The sequence below is a fragment of the Pinus tabuliformis genome, chromosome J (assembly GCF_031772625.1).
Source record: "Pinus tabuliformis cultivar Carrire ecotype Pingquan chromosome J, CPIR1, whole genome shotgun sequence".
NCBI lineage: Eukaryota > Viridiplantae > Streptophyta > Pinopsida > Pinales > Pinaceae > Pinus > Pinus tabuliformis.
Genome location: NC_142295.1, coordinates 950,467,117 through 950,478,148, shown reverse-complemented (window position 1 = coordinate 950,478,148; position 11,032 = coordinate 950,467,117). Strand labels below are relative to the sequence as shown.

At 43.2% G+C, this 11,032-nt stretch overlaps 1 pseudogene; it reads right to left on the bottom strand.

Moving 5' to 3' along the window:
• Positions 1–8,104: 8,104 nt before the first annotated feature.
• Positions 8,105–8,748, bottom strand: LOC149229937 (ethylene-responsive transcription factor 4-like; annotated as a pseudogene).
• Between the last annotated feature and the right edge of the window lie 2,284 nt (positions 8,749–11,032).

Sequence of the window (11,032 nt, the reverse complement as noted above, 5' to 3'; positions counted from 1 at the left end):
TATGAAACATAAAAAGATACATATGGAACATAAGAACACATTTGCTACACTCACAACCACAAGAATCTCATGAAACAGAGCCGCTGCCTTTCATTAATTCTCTGTCAAAAATACACAGTGCAGAAACAGAGTTTCTTTCCCACAGTCTCCCAGAAGTTACAAGCCAGCCAACCCTTTGCAAATAACTTGCATACAATATATAGAATGTGTGAGGAAGAGATAGAACGCCCAGGGGTTGGGAAGTTACTCAAATCATTACGAAATGGAGATGGAGAGCCAACCATCAGCTATAGGTGCAGCGCTCTCAAGCATGACATTTCGCTGGGGTGACCCTTTGCATTCCTTTGCCACTTGGATAGATGCCCATTTGGAGAGAAAAATCTTTAAATGTCGCCTTTGGTGCCAAAAAACCGAAGTGTAGATGACCGGGCCCACTTGGAGAAGTCGCGACCCGAAATTTCGCGAAACGGGAGCAAATTGGCAGTTTTTTCCCCTGTGCGCCGCGCCAAATTCTTTGTGCGTCGCGCCACTTTGGAGCCTGTTTTGGGGCACTTGTAGGTGTCCAAAATGTGCCCAAGTGGGCTTGTTGGAAAGCCTGTCCTGTCTACTTTCTAACCCCATTGGAATTTCCAAATTTGGTGCTCATTTTCCCCTCCAAATCTTCATTCTCCCAAGACTGCTTTCTGTGTGTCAAAAAAGTGGCAGAGAGGCCATTTTTGGGTGTTTTTTGACCTTTAGGAGACCCAGATCTTGTCAAAATTTCTTGCCCAGACACCAATAGTCGTAATTTTCGATGCTGAATCCAAATATGCAAGCTGTTCCTCGATTGGAGCCCTATAATTTTAGCGTCGCGCCAGTGGCGCAGCGCACAGGGAGGAATTTCCTGTTTTTTATCCAAAAAATTTGCCTGTGACCAAAATTTGCCCAAATTTTTTGAAATTTGGGCTGGAGGTTCCCTATGAAGTGCTATGCTGTGCCAAGGAAGCCTCAGCCAAGATTCGAAGCCGATCTTGCTCCTTTGCCTCTTTTGCCTCCTTGCTCAATTTTGCCTTTAGGCTCCTGATTCTTGCTTTGGAGCTCATGTTTCGGGCCTGGTAGTGGTGAGTCATGCGCCTCAGCACGTCTTTCTCCCTGTTAGCTTTATCCAACCGCTGCTTCAAGTGAACGTTCACTTTCTCTAACACATACTCCTGGTCCTCGTCTCTTTGCTCCATCGGTCTGCCTTGTGCTGCAAGGATGTGTTGCCGGTTTTCCTTGATCATTTGCAACTCTGTCTCAGCTAGCCGATCCTCAAGTTGCTTGTTCCTCTGTTCCAGATACTGCACGTTCCACTTGGCCCTCTCCAAGTCCAGGGATAAGTTCTCAATCACTGATTGCTGCTCTTGAATGAGCTCTCCCAGCTCAGCATTCGTAGGTTCTGCATCTGTCTCATCATCTTGGAGGAGAACAAACTCGGTCTCTTGCTCACCTGATGGCCCTTCCTCTTGCACTGGCTCCTTTCCCTTACCCTGCTCCTGTGGTGCTGATGTCAGAAGCGAGGCCCTTTCCACCCCGGGTGGAGATAACACTCGCTTTGCTGCTGCAAATAAGGGTCGACTGCCCTTCTGGTATGTGATGTATACTGGCATGGTGGCAGTCTCATGGCGCTCAAACTGATGTGAAGGGCCCCCCACCTCATGCTCTGCCTCTGATACCACCGGTGGAGCGCTGAAGAAATCACGGGAGATGAAGTCCTCCCAGGCAATACCCTGCAATCCCAACTGATGGTCCACCAAAATCCGGATAAGAGCAAAGTGATAAACGCTGTTGAGCTGCTGTCGAGGGGTCTTGTGCTGCATGAACTTCTTCATCCTCTCTATGTTCCCGCAGATGAAAAATGGGAGGCTCATCATCCGCACCCTGGTGAAGTGCATGATCAACCTGATATGATATGCATAAAGGCGAGAAAACCTCCCCTCGCAACTGAAATACTTCATGATCAATCTCATGAGCAGGGCATACTCATCCCTCAAAAATCTGAATGGAAAAACTCTAGTGAGCTGGCTCAAACAGCTATTCTTGATGTAAGGCTCATAGTGATGCCTCTCCACCTTCTTTTTCTTATGCCACTGTTCCCCAACGTTCGGTATTCCTGTTGCCGCTGATATGGTTTCCAGTGTCAATGTGAAAGTGACCCCAGCCAGGACAGATTGACCTCCTTGTAGATGAAGTGCAAAAAGGCAGGCCAACTCATGATGGACTCTGACATTCGCCACCCTTTGACAAAATTCATAACATGCCAAGTGCTGGAAACAAGACATGGCAAGTGGGCATGCCTGTAGCTCAGTGAGGGTGTTTGGCTCATCTCTAAGATGTCTGCCGCTCCGGTGATGTCTTCGATGGGCCCTCTCTCCTGAAGATGTCTCACTGTGGGTCTCCCCCTCATAATATGATGAAACTTCTGATGCCATTACTACTGTTTGTACCCTGAATTTTATGCTGCCCTCTGAATCCAATAGAACTGGTAGATGCTCTGAAAATCTGTCACCAAGGGGACAATAAAACGGGGAGTGTTAGGAGGAGAATGATCAAAAGGGGAATAGGGGTTTAAAAGGAGAAATTTATCAGGGATTTGGGAGCGTTTTGGGTATGGTGTTTGATGGGGTAGGGTTTGGATATTTTGAGCTATAGGAATAAAGGGAACAAATGGATATGATTATAGTGGAGCTAGGGTGATTATTAGGGGAAACTGCTACAGGGGAATTAGTTGATAGAGGTAGGGTAGGAGCATATTTTAGCAATAATGTCACTGTAGCAAAACCCTAGCTTCTTGACCTTCTTTGTGTCATCTTTGTTTTACTTTTAAAAAAAGTTTGCATTTGATTCATGGTCATCAAAATCACATTCCTCTTCAAGTTTAAATGCCAATGGTGAAAGTAGTTGGGCTACCTCTCCAATTTTGAGGGTTATTCACAAAAATTTTGGGCAATTTAGTAAATTTTTGGGCTTATATGTCTGTGCGCCGTGCGCTCTACCCAGTGCGCAGCGCGTCGGGTATGCACCACGCCAGTGTTATATTTACACTGTGGGCAGGCTCCCAGTGCGTCGAGCGCCCTGAGTGCGCCGCGCCACCTCATGTGTGCGCCGTGCACTGTAAATTCACCCAAATTTGCTTGAAAAACAAGAGGGAGGGTTTTAGTGGCGGTTTTACGGTGGTTTCCTTAGGAAACATGATGGAATGGAGGTGGGAACGATGAGGAGTGAGGGGACAAGGGGAGGGGAGGCGAACCTTGGTGGCATCATCGCAAACTTGCAACCCCATTTCTCGTTTTTCTTGATGATTTTTTCATGGTCGATCTTGTGCTTTTGGGGTACCATTTAAATATCTTATGCACACCAAATCATTGAAAAATTTGAGAGAGAAGAGGTGTCAACAGGGCCTACCTCTTGATTTTCTAGCCTTCACCGAGATTTGGAATGATTTGCACTGTTTTTATGCCCCTGGCTGTGTGCGTCGCGCGCCAAGCCTAGTGCGCTGCGCGCTGGGTGTGTGTCGCGCCTTTGCGAAAAATGAATGGCGGGCAGGTTGTCAGTGCGTCGCGCCCTCTGTGTGCGCTGCGCTCCCTGGTGTATGCGCCGCGCTCCTTGAAACCGGCTCTCACTCACTCAAATTCCTCCAACTTCGCTCTCCTACCTTAGCAATGTCTCTCCCAAGCTTGCAAGAGCACAAATGGCTTTGCTTTGGGCCACAACAAGTATATATAGGCTTGGGAGAGATGGGTTTGATTTTTTCTTCCTTGAAAACCCACTTTCTAATGTTTTTGTTTTGCACTTTTTTCATTGACTTTAAAACACTCTGCTTTTCATTTTTTCTTTAAAATTTTGGCTCACATGATGGGATTTTCGGCATTTCTTTGCGGGGACTGTGTGACTGGGCATTTGGCCATAGAAACCATGACTGCATCTGAAAAACCAACTTGTGCATTTTTGGAAAATTTTGTCATAAATGACCTTGCTTGACTTTTCTTCAAAACGGAGTTTTGAAGAAGAGTCGATGTCTCTTCAGGTGATGATGAAGCTTTCTGAACCATAGCTGTATAAGGTCTCCCTCTGGCCTGCATAGCGTGTTCTGGACATGTTTTCAAAGACCAAATTGATGATTTCCTAGACCCAAACATAAAGATGACTTTGTCCTATAATATGACCAGACCTTGACTACCATGAATTTCAGTGATTATGGACCAAGACCTAAACCAGCAGGGGCCAGACATGAGGGAAAATGAGTAGTATGACTTTCTCCGTCAGATCATGGCATGTCCCTAGCGAAATGCAGCTGAGTGAATGGAGAGGGACACCTAAAATTGAAATGCACAAAGAGTTTTGATCTCTAACGGAGGGCTGACCAGACCGACTCTAACACAGTACCCAGTTTCCAAGTGAGCAGTGATAGAAAATAATGATTGATCCTTTTAAAGTTGCGCCAGATAGCAGAGCCTGTATTGCCGCCAATACATCCCTTGCGCATCCAGACCATAAAGTCGATGTCTTTCATATATTAATGTTTTATGATTGAACTCCAAGTGCTTGTACCAAAGATCCCCCTCCATAATGATATGAGTAGAAGAGCACAGCCAAATCTCTTCAAATGAAATATGCCCCAGCCTCCCAGTTGCTTCGGCATGGAGATATCATCAAGTTTAGTTAGATGATACTTGCGCTTCTGCTGCATTCCAGACCAAATGAAATGAGAAATGATCCCATTTATTTTTTTTATGATGGAGATGGGAAGATGGAATAAGTGTGTCCAGCACACACCCATCTGAGTTATCACAATCTGAGTTAGAGTGAAGTGGCCTCCCATAGAAAGACATCTAAATTCCCAGCCTGAAATTTTCCAATAGAATCGGTCAACAAGCCACTACCAATCTAAGACCCTGTATTTACATGGCTTAATATGGAAACCAAGATATTTCATACCACCCGGCATGGGCTCGGAAGCAACCCCAAACAAACTAGAAATGTAGTCAGTGATATCCTTATCGCCATGATCATGTACAATAACAGATTTACTTTGGTTCATTATAAAACCAGTTGCATTTCCAAATTTAGTGAAAATATGGAAAAGGTGTAGCCAAGCAAACCTGTTGAGGAGCCCCATGATGAGCACGTCATCGACAAAGAAGCTGTGGGAGATCCGAATATTTCTGCCAATGTGGAGTGGTAGGAAATGGTCTTTAGCAGCAACATTTGTAATGTGAAGGCTTAGTCCATCGAAAGCCAAAATAAAAAGGAGGGGTGAAAGAGAACAACCATGTCGAAGACCTCGCCCCGACTTGAAATATGTCGTCGGGTATCCATTTATAATCACCGCAAATTGAACACTAGAAACACATGCCATGATCGACACAGTAGCACAAGGTTGTATTCCCACCTTGTGGAGGACCAATTGCAAGTAATCCCAATCCAAATAGTCGAAGGCTTTTTTAAGGTCCACCTTCATGATTGCAGCACATAAATTCTTAGAGTGAATAGAATGCAGGCATTCTTGTGCGATTCTAACTACATTGTGTATCTATCGATTTTTAAGAAAACCGAATTGTCGTGGAGAGATGAACGTGGAGAGGGTGAGCCGCATACGGTTTGTAATGGTCTTGGAGATTATTTTATAGACAAGATTGCAGAGTGATATGGGGCGGAAGTCCGAGAAGGAATGTGAGAGTGGCTTCTTCAGAATCAATGAAATATAGGTAGAGTTTAAGAGGGGATGTACATATCCCTGTACTCGGGATTCTTCGACCAAGTTTACCAGATATGTTTAAAAGATATCGAAAAAATGAGTGAACAGTTCTACGATCCAACCGTCGGAACCATGACTCTTGTCGCCTTTGAAGGATTTTAGGACCTCCAATATCTCCGCCTCCGAGACTGATTTGAAGAGGGCCCGATTTGCATCTTCGTCGAACATGTTGGGGTAGTGTTGTATCCCCCAAATTTTATCCTTAGGGCAGTCTTGTGTACTTTGGCAATAAGCTTGTTGAAAATGGGAGACTGCAACCCGACTAATATCCTTTTGGGCTTGGCATTTGTTTCCAATTGTATCATAAATCTCCCATATAGAGTTTGTTCGATGCCTGTAATTAGCATATCTGTGGAAGAACTTGGTGTTCCGGTCGCCTTCATGGATCCATATAGCTTGACTCTTTAATCTCCATGTAGTCTCCTTGATGTGCAACAGATTTTGCCGTTGTGATTCCAGTGCATGTACGCGGCTACGAATGTCGTCCAGGAGAGAGTGTCGAGATAAGTGAGGGTGGATCTCCAGGAGTTCTTTTTTAATAGCTGCAAGATCTCTGTTCAAATGCCACTTCTTCCTAATCTCCCACTACTTTGTCTCCTTCCGTAGGATCCCCAGCTTATCCATAAAGAACCTCATATGGGAGGGGTGCCGAATCACATCTCTGCGCCATACCTCTTTTACAAGATCAATATATGCGGGATCTTCCAGCCAGATCCGATTAAATTTGAAGGGCAAGCCGCCACGATACTCATCCCGTCACTAGTGGAGAGCAATGGGCCTATGGTCAGATATGTGGCAACTAATCCCATCCCAAGCCACTTGATGATTTGTTCATGCGAAAGAAAGAGGTCAAGTCGCTTAGCAATGTAACTCGCCCCTGATCGTCCGTTATCCCAAGTAGGAATAATAGTGGAGGGACAGATATCAACCGAATTGCGTTCCGAGATAATATCTTTAAACTGGTCTTCCATGACATATCCCCTTCTGGTATCGCCCCAGCACTCATGCGATCCTACAGTGAAATTTAGATCACCCGCAATAATAAGTGAAGAAAGGTCTAGTAGCTCTGTTTCAACCAGTTATTGCCAAAAGTACTCCCGATCGTGGTAAGGGGCATATACATTGAGTATATGAATTCGGCCCAAGAGACCACGAATGTTACCAGCAAGGAAAATCCCAACAAAACAGGAGAAAGCCCGGACGACGACCCATCGAGGATCCCAGATAGCGATCAGACCACTCGAGTGCCCGTGTGCATTTGTGGTAGCCATGTGCCAGTTCGGAAGCATTTTCCGAAAATAATCAATCACTTGGGGAATAGCGTGCATTGTTTCTTATAGAAGAATGATGTAGGGGTGGAAGGAGGAGAAGAGTTCCTGTAGGGCCAGAAATTTAGGGGTGGCCCCTAGTCCCCTCACATTGAGAGAAAGAATAAAGATCATGTTTGGCCTTTTGTGGGCATCCGTGCTCCAATGGCCTGAGAAGGGGTAGATTCAACGATGGGTACATCAATAAGGGAGGGGTTGTCAGCGGGGTTGAAAGACGGAAGGGGACGTGGTCGTCCACGGAAATGCCTATTGTCGCGTGGCTTTTTGCAGTGGACGGTGATGTTGCCAGCGAATGTAGCGCTGATGTGTGGAGAAGAGGGGCCAGCAGGTTTGTGGATGGTGAGTGATTGGAGGTCCAAAGTTTTCTTCTAGAAGAGGAAGTCCAGGTCACTGTCCACGGAGTTCATGGGAGAGTTTAAGGGTGATTGTGGCGATACATGAGTCGGGTCCATAGCTGGGTAAGGATAGATGTTGCGAGAGGGAGTCTTCGTCGGGGCATACATAATATGAGTGGAGGAGAGTGGATCTCATAACGTCAGATGTGGTGGAGTAGCTGGCGGGGGTGACAGACAGTCACAAGGAGAGTGAAGGTGAGGGGCACTTGGATGTGATGTGGCATTGATGGAAGGGAGGTCTGATTCTTCGAAATGTACTGAGGAGGATAGAATGGGGATGGGGGCAGATTCTAATGGAATAGCAGAATATTGATTGAATGGTTGAGAATGAGCAGTGGGCATAGTAATACATGCATTCTGTGGAGAGCCAGGGCCGAACGTTGGAGTCTTGGACCCCCCGTGAAGCAAGACAGCAGCAGAAACATCTTTAGTATGTTGCTAGAATCCATTCCGAGGACGTCGAGTCGCCATTGGTCTGGGCCCAGTGCCAAGAACAATGGGCTAGTAAATGTCAAGTGCAATGACAATTTAGACATCGAAATTTAGAGAGGTTGTTCCTACCTCTAGCCTTCCTGCCTTCTGAAATTTACGAATTATCGGATGAGTTAATTGACATCGTCAGCTGCTAGGGGAAAATTTAGATCCAGCAAATAGGGCGCCTGCCACCGTGAATATCTACAGGTCATTGCATCCGCCTACAGCGGAGAATTTCGAGATGATTCAAAGAGTTGAATGCCACACAAAAGCTTCTGCTTTTTAGTAGGGTTTGCTTGATTCTGCACTGTCAGATGCTGTGAGGCGCCCTACTGGATAACGCAACTGGAAGCTTGATGTTGAGAATGGAAGCGAGAGAGTTCGAGCTTGCGCAGGGCTCTTGTTTGGAATAAAAAAATGGGCCACTCTTGTCTTGGAATATTGACGGTGCGTGTGGCGCCATTGTTGAACATTACATCACTACTGGCGCTATCGTCTTGGAGAGTAAATTTGGTTTTAGCCTTGGGGCCACGGAGACTTCTTGCAGCATTGTCGTAGGCACGACTGATCTCTATGGCTATGTCAAAAGTGCCCAACCAGAGTTTGGTCTTCTTCCAGGGTCTCTGATTTCTGCAGTGAACCTCTCCCACAACCTTTTCCTCACACCCCTGAAATGCGTTCCCTTCATAGCATAGGACGTTGTTTTCTCGCACTCGTCATCTCCTATCTCCATCTTTATCCCTACTCTCGCCATAAACATGACATCCACGGCCATGGCTCTCTTTCTCTACACAAACAAACTGATCTTACGCTTCACACGATCGAGTCTCGGCAACGGTATGAAGAGCAGGCACACTAAACACAAGGACGCCCAAGGGATGTAACTTTATCTCCAACATCTCGGCACAAGGGTTGTATTTATTGTGTTTCTTCAAATACCCAACGTATTTTTAAACGTCGTAGCCTAACTATTATGCTCTTTTTGCTCTGAAATTTATGGAAATTCCGGTAATAGTTTAAAAAAATCTCACAGGGATTTTGTGAATCCAAGTAAAAGCTGCCAAACTTCATAATTTTAGGTGCCCTAGAGGTTTTTGATGGTGCTGAATCCATTTCCACCATCAAAAACATGATTCAAACACTACATTTACAAGATTTTTTGAAATATTTTTTCCCAGATTCCAGCCATTTTTTACCGTACAGGGAATACCTCCACCTCAGTAGACGACTCCTTTTTAAACTCCTTCTTAAACTGTTGTCAGTGTTATTATGACTAGTAAAAAGTATCATGGATGGCCTAACATGTATGACACTCTTTTCCGCAAAACATGTCATCATGCGTTGTGAGTCATGTGTGCAAAGGTTGGAATGGTGTTTTTTGAGCGTGTAGTGTAAACTCCATAGGGTTTGTATTTTTTTTTAAATTTTATTTGTTAATTTGGTTCAAAATGGGATAAAAATTTGTGTTTTAAAATTCACATAATTTTAGTATTATAATTTTAATATTATAGGGTGGTATTTTGTTAACACATTTTTTCATGTAAAGGTTATTGGTTTAAAATATTATAGGGAAAAATCCACTCATATTAACTTTTGGTGTGGTCAATCGAGGTGATTTTCACTACTAGGTGTGCCATGTTAAAACTCACATCACTAAACAAACAAACAAAAATTGCTCATAGCCGCAATAGAGGTCAAGGGCGTGGGGGCAGGCAAGCTCAATCTTCGCTAGCGAGGGGTAGAGGGCATCGTGGTAAATTGGGGAAGTCCCGAGAAGCTGCTTAAGTATACCATTGCAATACACCTCCCCTGTCAGTCAATAGATATCTAGTTGGGAAAGAGAGCTAAAAAAACATGTTGAGAACACTCTCATGGAAGATACACTGAGTTCCAACAGACAATTTATACTAAATAATGGCTTATGAAGAACATAGTGACAAAAGCAATTATGTCCAGTTTTGTTGGGCCATCCAAACCAGATTCAGACCTCTAGGAAATTCACAGGGAATTTCAATTGATCCAACATTGAATCCAACTCCAAAATGTTCGCCCCAGCTGGATTGAGAAGCACATCCCTTGCCTTCCTCAGACAGAGTTGTCAGGTTCCAGCGCCAAAGATTCGATGCCTATTGACTCCTCTGATGAATCACTGGATGATTAGCATGGTCATGTTTTGTGAAAATTTTGTGTAGTTCATATAATGACTTTACAGTGTTTTTGTCTCCGTTTTAGCTATATAGATACTAGGAGTAATAAGGATATTCACACTTATATTGTATTGTTAGACATTTTGAAAACCTTAAAATTTTGGATAGCTTACAATACAGTTAGATGACCAACAAACTTTGTTTCAGTGGGAAGATTAAGACCATCTAACAGTGTTAAATGTGTATGTACAACTTATCTACTTTCTGAAAAAAAATCTGCTAAACTTATAATATATATATATATATAATTATAATTTATAACGTATTTTCATTTATATTTTTAAAATATTAAATTTATTTTAGTCTTTCCAAATATATTTGAAAATTATGATTTTGCACAGTAAAAAAGTCAAAACATAAAACAGCTAAAAAAAACAGAGCATACGAAAAAGGTCAAAACATAAAACAGTTAAAGTTAATGAATTTTGCACTTTTGATAAACTTTTTTGTCATTTTAATGTGTTGGGTATGATTTTTTCAGTGTTGCGTAAGGTTGCCCGTCAACTTCGCCTGCCTACACTACACGAAACCTATGGTACTGTTGCATTCTTAAAATTATTGAAATATATCTCACTACAACTGTATCACAGTGTAGGCGTGTGCGTCTCAAACATTTGTGATATTTTTTGTAAATTTATAATTTTTAAATTAATAAAAATATGGTTTTTTTACACGTGGAAAAATTTATTATAATTTAGACGTCAAAATTATAATGAGGATTTTTATTATTAGATATTTTTAGAGAATGTAAATTGATTTATCATTGTTATTGAATGAAAACCAAATCATTTAAATATACGAAATGCCTCTGAATCTTAATTATTAACTATTTCCTTACATATAAAAAAACCA